The sequence below is a fragment of the Protopterus annectens genome, chromosome 3.part0 (assembly GCF_019279795.1).
Source record: "Protopterus annectens isolate FY-2018-M chromosome 3.part0, PAN1.0, whole genome shotgun sequence".
Lineage (NCBI taxonomy): Eukaryota > Metazoa > Chordata > Ceratodontiformes > Protopteridae > Protopterus > Protopterus annectens.
Window position 1 is genome coordinate 17294198 of NC_056731.1, and position 16439 is coordinate 17310636.

The window sequence follows — 16439 nt, forward strand, 5'->3', positions numbered from 1 at the left end:
AGTGAGGAGAGTGTGTCAAGCAGGTGGAAACAGTACTTTGATGGGTTGTTGAATGAAGAGAATGAGAGAGAGAGAAGGTTGGATGATGTGGATATGGTGAATCAGGACATGAAACAGATTATCAAGGAGGAAGTAAGGATAGTTATGAAGAGGTTTAAGAATGGAAAGACTATTGGTCCAGATAACATACCTTTGGAAGCATGGAAGTGTTTAGGACAAATGGCAGTGGTCTTTTTAACTGGATTGTTTACTGTAATCTTGGAAAGTGAGAAGATGCGTGAGGAGTGGATAAAATGTGTTTGGGTACTGATTATGAGAATAAGGGTGTTGTGCAGAGCTGTAGTAACTACAGAGGGATAACACTGATTAGTCACAGCATGAGTAATGCTAAACGGTGGTGGAAGCTAGGTTAAGAAGGGAGGTGAGGATTGCTGATCAGCAGTATGGTTTCATGCCAGAAAAGAGCAGTACAGATGTGATGTTTGCTCTGAAAGTGTTGATGGGAATATATAGAGAAAGTCAGAAGTAGCTGCGTTGTGTCTTTGTGGACTTAGAGACAGCATATGGCAGGATGCCTAGAGAGGAGTTGTGGTATTGTATGAGGTGGTCAGGAGTGGCAGAGGAATCCATAAGAATGCTACAGGATATGTACAAGGCTAGTGTGACAGTGGTGAGTTCTGCATTGGGAGTGACAGGTGTGTTTAAGGTGGAGGTGGGAGTACATCAGGGATCAGCTATGAGCCCTTTCTTATTTGCAGTGGCGATGGACAGGTCAACAGACATGATCAGACAAGAGTCCCCATGGACTGTGCTGTTTGCAGATGACATTGTGGTGTGTAATGCGAGTAGGGAACAGGTTGAGGAGACTTTGGAGAGGTGGAGGTATGGTCTAGAGAGGAGAGGAATGCTAGTCAGCAGGACTAAGACAGAATATATGTGTGTTTGAATGGGAGGGAGGCTAGAGGAATGGTGAGGATGTAGGGAGTACAGTTTGCAAAGGTGGATAGGTGTAGATACTTGGGAACAACAGTTCAGAGTAATGGCGAGTGTGGGGGAGAAGTGAAGACAAGAGTACAGGCAGGATGTGGGTGGTGGAGAAGATTTTCAGGAGTGATTTGTGACAGACAAGTACTATTAAGAGTGATAGGGAAGGTCTACAAGGGGGTAGTGAGACCAGCTATATTATATGGGTTGGAGACATTGGCATTGCAAAAAGAGGCATGAGTCAGAGCTGGACATAGCAGAGTTAATGATGTTAACATTTGCACCGGTTGTGACGAGGGTGGACATGATTAGTAATATGTATGTTAGGGGGTCTGCCCAGGATGGACAGCTTGGGGAGAAAGCCAGAGAGTGGCAGGATTATGTTGGTTTGGACATGTGATGAGGAGGTATGCTGAGTATATTTGGGAAAGGATGAGGCTGCCAGGTAAGAGGAAAAGAGGAAAGCCTGAGATAACTTGTATGTATGTGGTGATAGCGGACATGCAGGTGGTTGATATGACAGAGCAAGATGCAGAGAACTGGAAGACATGGAGACAGATGATCTGCTGTGGTGACTACTAACGTTCACAGCCAATAGAAAGAGAAGGTGATGTTGTAATGCAAGTGTTCACAGGTTTGCAATTATTTGCCAGACATAACACAACTCTTGATGACATAACTACAAATATGAGGCACACATATGGTCAGTGTGCATAACACTGGACAGTTGAATGGTATGAGCTCAGTATATCACATGCAGTTCACACACAGCTGTGATAGTATTTCAGTATGCAAATACCCTATATAGGTCCAGCACATGTCTGAGACAAACATGTATATCATATTTGTATTGACAATTAACATATAGATATCTGCAACATCCCAGTAGTTGGCCTAGCAGTGTCACAGTCAGTATTGTGCAACACACACTCCAGTAGTGATCATATGTGAGCCATCCTTTCCTGAGGTGACTCAGGGCCCTGAGCTGTGTTCTATGTCACTGCTGACAGACACAAATGCTATGACCATAGGTTCTGCTCAGCAATATATCAGTACAGTATGTGTTGTTGAGACATAATATTGTTTGAACTTCCTGTTTTCCATGTTTACATGCCCCCTACTCCATTCCATTACATGCTTAATTGTTTGTCCTACCCTGTTTTTTTCTTTCAGTTCAGTTGGTGTAATCCATCAGTTTCAGTGTGTGTGCCTGTCTGTCTGTTTGTTTGTTTCTGCCTTTCTCTCTCTCACTGAGACAGATGTAGGATATACATCTGTTTTGTATAGACAGCAGCTTGCCTTTAGTAGGTTATGTTCATGTGCAGCTGATGGCCTGTGCACCAGTTGGAGTCCACCACTTGCTAAATGCATGTAGAACAGTTGTGGTATCATTCCCATACCCAATAGCATGGAAACACACTCCTATAACTGAGTACTTCATGTGGGCATTGCCCCTTTTCCTTGCCTGTGAGGAGAACTTCATGGAGGTGTGTGACAAACAGCATCACAGAGGGTAGTTGGAAATACCTCTTACAACAAACACTGTGGAGACAGCCCAACAAACTGGGGGAGAATGTTCCAGACATAAAGACAAAATGTAAGTATTGCTGTTATACAGTTGAAGTAATGCTAGTTTGAAAGGGTTTGTTTGGCTATGGCTGCTCTGCATGAATTTAAGTCTGATAGTGTTATGTGGTTGACATAACTCTCAGCTGTAGGGCTATCCGCAAATTGGCCAGAGTTTGGACTCTTATATTTGGTGTGTTACTCACCCATTTTTTGGCCTTGGAAATTCAGTAGCATACTCTGAGGATTGCAGTCAGTAAATGGTAACATCCATGTGTGTTCTGACTTCATATCCCTCAGAACAGATATGTTACAACAACCGTGTTACATCAGCACCTTTCTCAGTTTATGACAGCAATATGTCAATAATGCCCCCATGTTTGGGCCTCTGCCCCCAAGTATGTCAGGCTTTGTCCAGATGTCATGCTGTAAGAGGTGGATAGGTATAGTATATCATTATATAGTGACTTCATTTCTGATATCATCCAAGTGATATATCATACTGCCAGACATGTTATGTGTAGGAGGCCTTATATATGAGGACAAAGCCTGGACGTTCTGTGGGACTCTGTACAGTTGAGAGGACTCTGTATTTCTGGCAATTGTTGACAGACTGTCAGGATTGTGTAGCAGTGTATTGTGAATGTGCTATTTGGCCTGTTTAGGGAGTGGGGTAGATGTAATTGTTATGGGTCCTTTTCTATCTGACTTTCCATGCTGCTCCAGTTTCTGGTGGTCTATCAGCTGTATATGTTTGTAGGGGCAGACTGACACATCTCTCATACCACAGTCAGGCATCAGACTACACTGTGAATTGGGCCAGTATATATTGGGGTAGTGTGTGACTGGCAAACATACTGATGATTTTGTTCACACAGTCTATATACTCTACTGTTCATGTGGCTTACCAGTATGTCACTTTGAATGTGGTGAAATTGGTTATGGGTATGCACTTTCACACTGGTATCTGTTTGTCAGTGCTGTTACATCCCTGTAGTGCCTGATATATTTGCAATTACATGTGTATTCCCCCACAGCAAAACTGGGTTAGTGTTGTCAGTCTGCCTGTACTTTAGACAGAACTTGGTGACATGCCCAGCAGCTCAATGTAATTTCTCCTACTGTGATGTTATGTCCAGATATTTATCAGATATACTGTTGCATGGGCCCCATATGTGTTGTGTATGTCTGACACATCAGTGGGATGATATGAAGATTTATGTCAGTAACTAGTGGGGAGTAATTTGGTTTTGGACTTGGGCTATTCCAGTCAATATATGTTACAACAGACAGGAGGGTGTTACTGCATCAACTGTAGCACCTTATCTACTCCAGTATTTAGGATATGTTCCCAGTTTCATGGCTTTACCCCCCCCCCCTTGTCAGGCTTGGTCCAGATTTATTGCACTAAGGGGTTCTGAGCATACCTCTAGACTGGCCAGATTGTTTCAGACTGTCCAGGTTTATTGCTCATATTTCTGTTCTGTTCCACAGAATCATTATTTTCATGACACTCTCATACTGGGCGACACCAACTACCCCTCCATTAACTGGGAAAACTACTCGTGTACCAGTACACTTGTCCAACGATTCCTGGAATTCATTAATTCCAACACCCTGGACCAGCTCATTCTTATACCCACTAGAGGTAGCAACATCCTTGACCTGGGCATTACTAACATACTAAGATGGACGACCATTGCTCCATACCAATAGTCAAATCCTCCCTGGTTAGATCCGTCCACAAACTAATCACCTTGGAAATCCACAACTCTCCCACTTCCCTCGCAAAGGTAGCTATCATGAAAAACTTCTCCAAAGCTAACTTTGGGCTCCTAAAAACAGAGGTGGCTAACTTCATGGCACCCATGCAATTGGAGAACAGCTGCATGACCGCCAAATCATATACTAATGCCCTGTACGAACACGTACACAAATGGATGGATCTTGCCATACCCAATAGAACCAAAAAGCTCTCCTCCGAAAAAGGAAGCCAATCTGGTGGTCACCTGCCATAAACAAATTCTAGAACAGAAGGAGGACACTGATGTGACATAAGCTGAAGTCCCAAGACTGGAAAAACTCTTTTATCAGCCTCAACAAAAAGTTAAGATTCCTCATCAAATCCACTAAAGCTATCTATGAAAACTGAATTGCAGCAGATAGTATAGACAACCACAAGACCTTCTATTGTTATGTAAAGAATCTCCACGGCAATACCCAGATTTGCTTGGAGCTGTTGCACCATGGCACCCTCCTATTCCGAGCAAACAGCTCCAAGCAATTCTGGGTATTGCCGTGGAGCAACAGCTTCAAGCAAATTTGGGTATTGCCATGGAGCTGGTACTCCATGGCAATACCCAGATTTGCTTGGAGCTGTTGCACCATGGCACCCTCCTATTCTGAGCCAAAAGATATTGGCAATATACTGGTCGACAGATTCAGTGCCAACTTTACCCTTCTGCCCCCCCCAAAGGACCAATCACAATACCAGTAGATTGCCAGGCAACCAGTATTACTGCTGCACAGGTTAAAACAGCACTGTCCAAGGCCAAGAATACAGCTTCTATGGGACCTGACAATATCCCTGGCTGTGTTCTACATGAACTACAGAGTGAGCTGGCACCTTACCTGTGTGCCCTGTTCAATCACAGCCTCACCTCAGGCTTTGTCCCTACTGAATGGCGCACTGCTACAGTCATCCCGCTCCACAAAGGAGGAGGAGTGACTACAGACCCTGGGAACTATCCCTCAATTAGCCTAACAAGTCTGATATGCAAAGCGATGTAACGCATCATTATGGACCTAAAAAAACAAGGATATAGGGGAATCTCCAAACTCTGGATCCCACACAGTTTGGCTTAGTGAAGGGCAGAGCATGCCTGCTCAACTTGGTCAACTTCTTTGAGTTGGTCACCGGAGCTGTGGATGAAGGCAAGGTGATTCATACAGCCTACCTTGATCTGTCCAAGGCCTTTGGTACCATTCCCCACTCAGGCATCATAGAAAAACTCACTAAGCTAGGCATCAGCCCCAATATCACTAGGTGGGTTGCAAACTGGCTCACAGATAGAACCCACAGTGTGAAATTAGCTGACTCCAAGTCAGATTGCTGACCAGTCATGAGTGGAGTCCCACAGGGTTCGGTCCTGGGTCCTCTCCTGTTTCGTACCTACTTCTCTGAAGTCCAGGTCAACACGAAAGGACTCTGGCTGACAAAGTTCGCAGATGATTGCAAGTTGGGAGCCATAATTAACTCCCCAAGTGATGTTGACATCCTACAGAAAGGCATGACTGAGACCAACTACTGGTGTCAGAACCATGGTCTTAAGCACAATGCCAAAAAATGTGTCATCATCCCCTTTGGGAAAAACCCAGTTCCCATGATTTACCACATCGATGGTAGTCCACTGAACACAGAAGGCATCATAAGAGATCTGGGAACACAGGTTGACAGCAACCTCTCTTCTGAACACCTAATTGCTAGTGTGGTCAGAAAGTCCTTCTATGTGGCACATCTCATTACTAAGGGCTATGCATCCAGGAAGAAAGAGGTCCTTGTCTCCCTCTACACTTCCCTCATTAGACCAATCATCGAGTACAATGCCTCATTTGGCATGTACCTCACTAAACAACTGGAGATGCCACAAAAGTACCTCATAAAGACGATCCTAGGCCTTAAATACTTGTCCTATATGGACAGACTCAAAAAACTCCAACTATTCTCTGTCTCATATCGCCTACTTAGAGAAGATCTCTGCTTAACTTACAAAGCCATGTCTGACCCAGCTCTGTTAGAAATGCTACATCTAAAGAAATCCTAATCCCTCCACTCTATATGCTCCAGAGACCTCAACCTCATTACCACAATCAACCGAACAAGCAGGAGGGACAGGTTCATAACCCAGAGACTGCCAATGTTATGGAATAGACTTCCCATACCTGTCAAGTGGAGCTCCTCACTGGCCCTCTTCAAGAGAAATCTTGATGAGTGGATGGGAAATAGAAAATTCACGCCGGGGATCACTCCAGTGGCTCTATTCGACAGAGGCACTGGGAACTAAGGTCGGGTGGCACGATGCCAGGGTAATCCTGTAGGCTAGGCTTTTAAAGGCTCCAAGGCCATTAGCCTAGTACACACCTATGAACCTATTTCTGTGGTAAATCACTGTGATGATGTGAGGATTTCTGTCAGTAAATTATGACATACATTTCAGTTTCAAAACTCACACCCTTCTGGACATGTATGCTAAAACAAACCCTGTTACTGTAGCAGCATTATACATTTATAAATGCAGTACATACATTATGTCCCTGGTCTTGGCATATTGTACCCCATTCTGACAGCCTTTGTCCCAAATTCTTGCACTAAGAGGTGGAGGTATGGTGCTGGGTGTGACTCCACTACATGTGTATATATATACATATATATATATATATATATATATATATATATATATATATATATATATATATATATATATATATTCCTTTTCCGATATCCATACATATATATATCTATCTATATATATATCTATCTATCTATATATATATATATATATATATATATATATATAAAACAATATATATGTATATAGCTCCATATATCTGATGAATATGCTTTTTCATATTTATCTATCACCATACACATCTATATATGTATATTTATTTATACTAAACATGAATGATTCCACAGTGTTTGTTCCCTACTATTCTATACCTGTACTGAATGATATATTTGAAAACGCAGCATTCATTATTATAGCTCAGATGATGTAGTGGTACATTAATCTGACTATGGTGTACAGGGTCCTATGTTCAAAACTTGGCAGCGCTGATTATTTTGTTGCTGGTCAGAACAGTGGCTGATGGAGACAGGGTGACTGAGGCAGTTTTAAACAGTTGTAAGAGGGTTTGCATGGGTTTGCAAGATGGTAAGTGATGCCAAAATACGGTTAAATGGGAACCCGCTTAACATGTGTAGGCATCGCTTAGCATCACACAAACTTGCTTACTGTAGCTTACTCCAGCTTAGCTCATGCTAATTTCTTTAAAAGAAAAGAAAAAAGGGGTGATAGGAAAGTGGTGAAAAATGAGGGCACACAGAGGGAAAAACAACATGGAAGATAGGTAGGGATGTGCAGGACGGGTGTAGGGAAGGTCCATAGCTGTCCATTTCTCATACAGCAGCAGCTGTGCTTCTGTACAATATTTGAAGGTGAATTTGGACACTCAAACCCCTGAGAGAGGGGTGAGGACAACAGTAATGTGTTGTTAAGCCAATTAGACCAGATTACATGTGTCCAGTGGACATGTATGAAATGGACAGCTATGTATGGAGCGACATTTTTTTAGGAACAGATTGCCCCTTTTTGTTTTTTTTTTTTTTTTTTTTTTTTATAAGGTGAGAGTGGGAAGTTGGGGAAGGATAGTAGGTATATTTGGGGAGATAAGTTGGGTAGGAAGACAGACAAGACAACAGAGAGGGGCGGTATATGACACATATGGGGGGTAAACACCTTGGACAGGGAGGGTGGTTGGGAATATGATGCCCATGAGCCCACAAATGGATACAGTGGGACTGAGGTTCCCAACCATGAGCATTCACCACTGCACCTTCATGGCCCCAGAGGAGGCTGTGCTGGAGGCTGAGTAGGAGGGGCACGCTGACCATCAAGATGTGCCATGCAGCCCTCAAGCTGGTGTAGCTGATCTCCAAACTCCTTTTGGAGCTTGCTACGCACCATTCCCCAGACCTGACTATGGGTGACGGTGCCCTGTCCGCGCCTGCTCCCGGTGGGGGGAGGCCTCATTCCCTGAGGTGGTTCCACCTGAAGGTGATGCAGGACCAGTGGACGAGGAGGTCCCAGGTTGGGTCCCAGATGTGCTGGGTCCTGGTGCCATGGCCAGTTGAGGCAGAACAGGTGGATCCACTGGGATCGGCCTTCCCAGATGTGCTATGGTGTTGAGGTTTTACAACATATGTTGGTTAGTCATGAACACATTCCAGGATTAGTTATATCAGCATACATGGGTGTTCCCATTAACCCAAAGCAACAGATTTGAAACAGTTGCATAGCAAACAGAACCCATGCATATATGGAACCACAGTGGGCATTATAACGGCATGCAGGTTACACTGATAGCAACAGGCCACCAATGATAGTATATGAACAGGGAACATTAATAATCAAATGTTTAAATATTTGTAGAACAATAGGCAATAGGACACATGTCCCAACAGCAGGTTTGGTGAAAAACACACCCATTGATTTATGTGTTTAGATTATTGGTGCAGATGGGGTGGGAGAGAGAGATGTCAATTAACAATTGTATAGGCTTCAATTGCTCACAACTTTTATGATCATTGCTCTAATCATTACTCTCCAGGTATTACCTCACTTTACATCAACCTATGGCCTTGGATTGGGCAGTGGTATGTTTGTAGAAAGTTTATAATTACAGCCTTCTTACAGCTAATTTATACCTTTTCTTACCTGGCAGACCTGTGGAGAAAATTTCTGTTAACACTACCTGACTGTTTCTACCCATATTCACATAGTCAAGGTTACATATGTGCACTCATACTGTGTGTGTGTGTGTGTGTGTGTGTGTGTGTGTGTGTGTGTGTGTGTGTGTGTGTGTGTGTGTGTGTGTGTGTGTGTGTGTGTGTTACTGCCATACTCCACCTTGATTTCTATCAGTCACCCTGGATGTAGGCAGCAGTGTAAGTGTGACAGTTTGACACTTGAGGGACATTCTTGGAGGAGACTACTTGGAGTATGTACTTATCTTGCTGTCATTTGCAGTCTTGGGGTTGGACAGTGGATGTTGTACACATTGTATAATTACATCCTTTTTACAGCTCATTTATACATTTTCTTACCTGGCAGACCTCTGGAGGAAGTTTCTGTTAAAAATACCGGACTGTTTCTAGACACATTCACATATTCTTGGGTGAGATTATGCAAACAGCTTAATACCACTACCGGGACTCGAACTATGCCTGTTTGTGCAAAAAGGTATAACAAGGTTGCATTTCATCACAACGAGCTATTGGGGAACTACTGTTTTGTTCTTGACTGCTTTCTATATAATGCTCTCTTGTCTGGACAATCTGCTTTGTAATTCTGACATTCATGCATGGCAGATAGTTCTTATACCGTGTATTCATACCTTCACATATTAGAGTACGGAAAACAATGGTTAACACAACATTACTATTCAGGGATCAGATCTTGGTGCATGGAACATTTCTTATAGTTAATCTGTTTTACAACTCCATAATCTTTGTCAGATGAGCCTCAGTTAATTAATGCTGACAGAGTCATAGTTGCTGTGCAGAACCTGTACACATTTAGATTCATACTACCACATACTAAAGTAAACACAACAATCTGGGGTTTTGAGTTTTATTGAAAGGTACTGACACTTTTATTGATATATATCCTGTACATCACTTACTCTGCTAATGTCTCATTTATTCAGTACAAAGAATACACATTTCTAACTACTGGCAGCTTTTCTATTTATTTGCCCTGACTACTGCAAGCTAGATTTGTACACATTAGCCTTGTAACGCAGCCTTAGCAGCCTGCTGGTGTGGGCATCCACGTTCACAGCCCTCTCATCTACAGCTGTACAGGAGATATATAAACATTTATGCATACCTATCCATCTCATACTTAGGCTGGACTTTGTTACACAATAATTGATACTGATACTTACACACTGCTGAGACATTCTGTACCCGAGTGTCTTGGCTCCACTGGTCCAAGAGGTCCCTTTCCCTATGCTTCAAGTCATCATAATGGTGCCAGACCTGCTAACCAGTCCAAGGGATAGCAGTAACACTGGTGAGGTCATGTGTGAGATGGTCCCAGGCCTATGCTTTGTATCGAGAGCCCTAGTACTGGTCCTGCAGCAGTCTCCCTTCATGATTTTTTACAAGGAGTTCAACCATGACTCTGGACTCCTAAATGCCCCAACGCTGCACCCAAAAGTGCACACCCTCACTAACACCAGCCATAGTGTCTGCAGTGATCAGCTACAACTTGTTATGGTTGTATTCCCACCTGTGGGGTTTAAATAGGGCTGGATTCCTGCCCTTTGCCATGATTGGCTGATTTTGAATATGCTGACCTAAGCTAAGTGACGGGTAAACCCGCTTAGCTAAGATAAGCATTGCTTAAAGGGGTAGATGCTAAGCACTGCTTACCAGTGTGCAAATCTGCTTAGCTATGCTAATTATTGGTAAGCATTTAGATTTAAGCAATGCTTACATTGGCTAAGAGCTTAGCAAAATTTATCATTGTTCAGCTTTCATTTTTTGGACTATCAGTACTGTTGGGTTGATTCCTTATTAATGACATCTTATGGTATGTATGTTTACCTTCCATAACATCCCCCTATATTCTTTCATTACATTATATTCTTTTGTGGCTATACTGTATGGGACACTTTTGTTTATATGGGGGTTTCACATCTGTACTACACTGACACCTCACATTTGGACCTGCTACACTACCCAGGTTAACAAATATATATTATTCACTGCCTAGCTGTTTTCACATTTAAAAATTAATGGACTGCATTGAGGCTTGAACTGTGAATGACTGCATGCTAAGTGAAAGTTCTAACCACTACACTTTCTCACTTTGGCTATTTTGGCTGTATATTTCTATTTAGTTCCTTTGGATGTTTAAGCTATGCTAAACACAGATGCACACACCCGCTCAGCTACACTTAAACTTTAGTGGGGACGGGAAAAAAATTATTTGTTTTATTTTTCTGAGTTGAGGGATATGCACATAGCTAACAGTCATACGTCTCCACCTCTTAGAGCATAAGATCTGAACAAAGCCTAACATGATGGGGGGACAAAGGGGGACAGATTTTAAATATTCCTCTTACAAACTTTGAAAGTTGATAGAATAATAGGTTTTACATTAGCATGACTTATTTCAAGGATGTGGAGTCTTACACTCAAATGTTTGTCATTATTTAATGACTTTGAGCCTCAGCTCTTTACCAGGACAGTAGGAGGAACACACCTAACATATGAGGCACAAATATGGACATTCTGCGAATATCTGTTCAGTTGGGAGGTATGCTAACAGTGTCCGTGGACACTGTTTTTGTTTCCAAAGTGCCGTACGGCACTTCCTGAGTGTAGGGGGTGTGTTTACTGTGCAAGCACTGCTTGGACACACCCCCTGCAATCATTCACGTATCATGCCTGTGCAGGTTATACAGCAGTGCGTCTTCATGAATTTGCAAGGAACGCTGTTGTGCTGAACGTGCACGATCCACTCTGTGCAAGAATAGCCTTATTCTTGCACGGAGCTTTCATGAATCCCAGGTGTAGCCTTTACTCTTAGTTCGTGTGACAAAGTATGTACATTTATATATTAGGGTGTCTTTTCTGTTCTACAATACAAATATGGTAATAACTCCATATCACTGGTACACTATTTTGCCTGCTTATTATGGGCCATTCTGTTTCGCTACCACTATATAGTATTCATAGTATTCAGTGAAATGGGACTCACAATGTATGTTTGTAAGTCTCACTGGTAAGATTGGATTTTATGTTTGGCTCAGATCCACAGAGAACACAGAATCTGAGTGGCATATCGCTGTGTATATAAGGCACATAATAAATTCAATTCAAAAACTGCACCACATTGCATTAGTTTACATGGACTCATTCAGTGTTTAATGCTGGACACCCACTGCAATATTATACCAAACTCTGTCCTTTTTGGCCCTTTGTAGAGCCTGTTTAATCACTTTTGTTGGGAAATAAGTGTGGTAGAGTCAGAATTTGTCATATTACAAGCAACATATTTTATAATATAGAATCAAAGAGTTGACTTGTAGACTTAATGCACCTAGCTTGGTTTTACAGCATATGTTACAACGTGCTACAGTTTTTACATATTTACAGAATTCTCATAATGTATTCTGCCTCTTAGCAATGAAAATGAGTTATATAATTCATTCCAGCTGAAGCATTCATTTCTGGATATCAGGTGACTGAAATTATTTTTTCAAATTGATCAGTACAATTAGTAACTGTTGCATCTCCTTTATGTTCAAACCAGAATATTCCTAAAATGTGGGAAAATGATTAGTAAACTCATTGAAATAACACATTGCAGAAACACAAAGAGAGCTTTATTAGTCTACTTCCTGAGTGAGAGTGCATACATTTCTATCACTAAAGAAACTTGTTCTGCGACCAGTGTAAACTAGTAAATGTTATCATCTATAGCAAATAGCATTTGGTAGAATCATAACAGATCAGTGTACAGAAATATCTGCTGCTGGTGCAGTATTACTATTGCAGAGAATTTCAATACTTTACTTTGAAATGCTAGCTGTGAATGGATATCTGTGAAATCTCTCACCAGGGCAAAACTCCTGATCATATAGTAAGTCCTTCATTAATACAGAATAGCTGCTTAGCACTTATTAAGTAATATATCTGCTGCTCAGATGTTAACAAAGCAGTACACATGCTTAGAATGAGAACCCTTATGATTTACTGGGTTTGACATTATTGAAACATAGCTTATCAACTGCAGAATCATATTTGTCTGTAATTAAACATTCATACAAGTGATGCTCAAACTGCAACAGAATGCATCATTGTCCATAAAATGGCTCTGCAGGGGTGGGAGACTTGAACTCTTTAACTATTTGATATGTGGCCTTTCCCCCAAATCCCTGATATCAATGCATATCTTAGATTGCAAAACCTTATAAAAACAGTTTTACCCCTTACTCTGAAATGATGCACACTCAGGCTGTGTAAGTTTATAGAGTAAGGCCACATACATGAAGTTCCACATTAATAAGGATGTGGTAATCCTAAAAAGAGGTGTGAAATAGACCTACTTTTACTGCTTTGTTCACTAAATTGTGGTTTAGAAGGGTCATTATCTCCATAGTCTTCTGCTTTAATGAATGCTTCATGCTACATTAGTTTTTAACAAAAGGAACAAAATGAATCAATATGCATCCAATTCCAAAATGTTTTATGCATGGGTAGCATGTTATCCCAAGCACATACATTACTAATGAGTCTGAGAAAACTGATTTTCTGGACAAATGTCCAAGGCTGCAGGCCACTCCCAGGCCCTGCTGCCACTCCAAAAGTAAATACTTCCAAACAAGGTACATTCCACAGGCACATTCAGCCATTTAGTCCCAAATGGGCTCTCCCTCCACACTTCCTTCAATTTGACCTGGCAGGTGGCAATCAAACTTCCTAGCTTACTGCTTTTGTGAATCCTCCTTATGTTCACCAATGGTTGTCAATCTAAGGGAATATTCCTACACTTCATACTGCAGTACACTGAAGGCACTGTACATGTTTTTAAAGGCATATCACACTTTTTCCAGGCCACAAATTACAACTATCCTCCTCCAAATATAACATCAGTGGTTTTGGAATCATAATGATGTGTTGTAGGTCCTAGACAACCCATCAACCATCATAACTTCTGTTGCCTATGCCAGGTCTATCGGCACTGTATACTGAAAAAATTGGAGGGATAGTGCCCATGGGGGCACAACTTTATATTGTGATCAGTTTGTCTACTTAACCATTCAAAGGGCCTGTGACAAAAGCAAAGAACTTGCCTAACAAATAGTATTCAAAGGCACAGAAAGCCAACTTTATTGTTTGATATTCTCTTTCATTAGCTGAGTATATTATTTCTGTATTACTCGGCTTTCTACTGGTATAGCACTCAGGATGTTCCTTACCTTAAATGTCTTATGATAGCACTGCCTCAAAACCTATCTCTCATGCATGAGTATATTAGGGTCAACTCTTTAGTAAATTTAGGAGTTATTAACACAGGATTGCAAGAAAGGACGGTGTTCAGTTCATTAAATGCATGGTCTTCTTCAACAGACTACACCGTGGCAGCTGGGACAGAGGATAAGTCTGGCAGTTGGTGCAGAGGGTTAAGGCTATGAGCTATAATTCCTGTGGTACAGATTTGGATTCCCCTAGCCCTCATTTGCCTACTGTGTGACACAGAACAAGTCCCTTAACCAGACAGTGCTTGGGGGCAACTGGGAATTTACACTAGGCTCTTCAATGGTCCTTTGGCATGTAAGCCTAGTAACTACTTATGAACTCAATGAACAGCACCTTCCCCTTTTGTTGAAATCTGTCAAAGGACAGGCAATAGTTACTAAATTAGACAGCAAAGATTTCTATAGTACCCAGCCAATCCAAGAAAATCCTTTACCTGTCTGTTAGCAGAAGACACATTTTTTTATTATCTCTGTTTTTTTTTTCTAGTTATGATCTTATTACTCATTTCTCTATAAGATACTAAGATACCCAAAGTGCTTGGCTAACACCATACCCAGGTTACTTTTATTAACAGTTACAGTCCAGTCTGCCTGTCATATGCAGTCAATGACAGCTTACAATTTACATAAGTGAGATTTACAATCCTCCAAAGGAATGACCATGTCATCCAAGTATGCAGCAGCATATCGTAAGAGGGGCTTCAATATTTATCGATAAACCTTTGCAAGGTAGCTAGGCCGCTATGTAGCCCATAAGATAATGCTTTTCCTGCAGCAGACCATCAGGGATTACAAATCCTGTTTTATTTTTCCACAGAGGAGATAGATGGTAAACACCAGCATCCTTTTGTCAAGTCTAGTGTTATATGGTCTTCCCTAAGTTCTTTATCAAATCATCAGTTTGGGAATGGGATAGCTGTCAAATCTTGAAATGGTTTTGTAGTTTTAACAAGGATTCCTCTACCACCACTTCAGTTAGGAATTTCATGATCTCTTCTGTACAAACTTCAACTTGTAAGCTCTCTACAGAATTGACTGATTCTTCCCATGGCTTCAACACAGTGTGGTGAATTAGCATAATCTTCAAGTTTTCTATCTAATGAAAAAAGTTAATTGTGTTTATTTTTTTCAGCATCTCAAATGATTCTTGCCATTTGGACAGATATGTATTTTCAGTGGAGGACATGAGCATTAGTATCTCACTTCATAGCCTAAATTCACCAAATCAAGAATTATTATTATAAAATCATTGTTTAAGTTTTATCTATCGATATAATAAAAACAAAATCCTTAAGCCTCTGGATACAGTGATATAAAACACTTTCTCTCAAACAGTCTGTATGATGTGAAGAAGTAGTCAGAGCACACCAATATAAACTTTTTTATTACAAAACAATAAAACACTTAGTAAGAGCTTTCATCCTGCACTGAAAACTTCATAAGATTGATGATAAAATAATACATACACATATATCTAAAAAACTTGTATAACCTGACATAGTTGAATGATCCATGAAAAAAATAAGTATTTCCAACATTCAGTATATCACAATTCATTATTATATTTCCTTTTTAACAGTGGTCTGAGATTTGTTTTATTCAGTCCTGGATAGTGGCTTGCACCTAATTTTATCTTCCTAATACAACTCCCTAAATTCTTATTCCTTCTCCCTTTTAACCAATTCGCTCTTTCTATACCAAAAAAAAAAAAATTAAAATTAGAAAAATCTTTTGAAAGTTTGAAAAGGACATTTCTTCAAACTCAATCTAAATAAAACAACAGTGTTCATACATCCTTACTTTTATTCCAAATATAGTTCCCATTTTAGAAGATGTTAAGTATGGAAGTAATCATATATGTTATTATATATTATCTCACTAGACACTTTTCAAACAACCATGAATCAACATTTCTACTGGTTTTTAAATTCATGCAATCCCACTAATTCATAAAATCCATAATCATTCAAAAATTCAAGCATCTTGCTAATAATATCTTGTTTATTCCTAATGGATTTTACTTCTACCTTGTTGGCCTTCATAATATGTAAAGA

The 16439-nt window shown here is 40.8% G+C and overlaps 1 protein-coding gene across 1 annotated transcript in view; it reads right to left on the reverse strand.

The window, feature by feature from the left end:
• The window catches only part of MYO3A (myosin IIIA), a 2697794-nt gene that overhangs the window by 18506 nt on the left and 2662849 nt on the right, over positions 1 to 16439 (reverse strand). The window lies entirely within an intron of this gene.